The 732-nt window shown below is 55.2% G+C and overlaps 1 non-coding gene across 1 annotated transcript; it reads right to left on the minus strand.

The window, feature by feature from the left end:
* Nucleotides 1-292: 292 nt before the first annotated feature.
* On the minus strand, nt 293-365 carry TRNAV-CAC (transfer RNA valine (anticodon CAC)). The gene has a single exon. It is a non-coding gene; the product is annotated as a tRNA-Val (tRNA).
* Nucleotides 366-732: the final 367 nt, after the last annotated feature.

Below are 732 nucleotides of genomic sequence, written 5' to 3' on the forward strand. Positions count from 1 at the left end.
GCTGGGTCTTGATAACAGGTTTGCAAATTCTCTGGAGACAGCCCCCTGCAGACCCAGCTGAAGAAGAAGGAGTCTGAGCAGAGTTTGAATAAGGGACCAGCCTGAGTTTCAGGGCACCGCCCTGAACCAGAACTTGGTTCTGGGGATCCGGATCGGAACTGATGACTTCATTCGAGTGACCAAAAGTGCTTTACGTTTCTGGTGTCAGAAAAGATAAGAGAAAAACTGGAGGACCGCCGCGGGGTGTCAGTGCTCAACCAGCGGAAAAAAAAAAAAAAAAAAGTACGTGCGTTGTTTCCGCCCGGTTTCGAACCGGGGACCTTTCGCGTGTGAGGCGAACGTGATAACCACTACACTACGGAAACAGTCGATAGCTGCTCCTTCAAAAACTAGTCTTGAAATGTAGCAGCTCGTCACTGTGTCCCCGCCGGTGAGAAAAGTGCTGGGGCGGGTCGACCACAGCCTAGGCTCACCCAGAGGCCTGGAAAGTGGCAGGCAAGGCCCGGAGGCGCGCCCGGTATCATGGTTACAGCACCAGGTGAACTCGATGGTGCCTCATCAGGAAACTTCCAGCACAAGTGGAGCTCCAGCCAGTGTCGTTGCTGTTGAAAGCCTGAGTCTGTGGGCCAAAGCTCCAGTCTTCCTCAAGGGCTCGTCGTGCAGTTTTCCGGATCCTGCAGGTCCCGGAGGAACGCTTGGCGGGGAGCCGGAGCACCCTGGGGTAAGGTCACC

This window comes from Phocoena phocoena, chromosome 1 (assembly GCF_963924675.1).
Source record: "Phocoena phocoena chromosome 1, mPhoPho1.1, whole genome shotgun sequence".
In the NCBI taxonomy this organism is placed as follows: domain Eukaryota; kingdom Metazoa; phylum Chordata; class Mammalia; order Artiodactyla; family Phocoenidae; genus Phocoena; species Phocoena phocoena.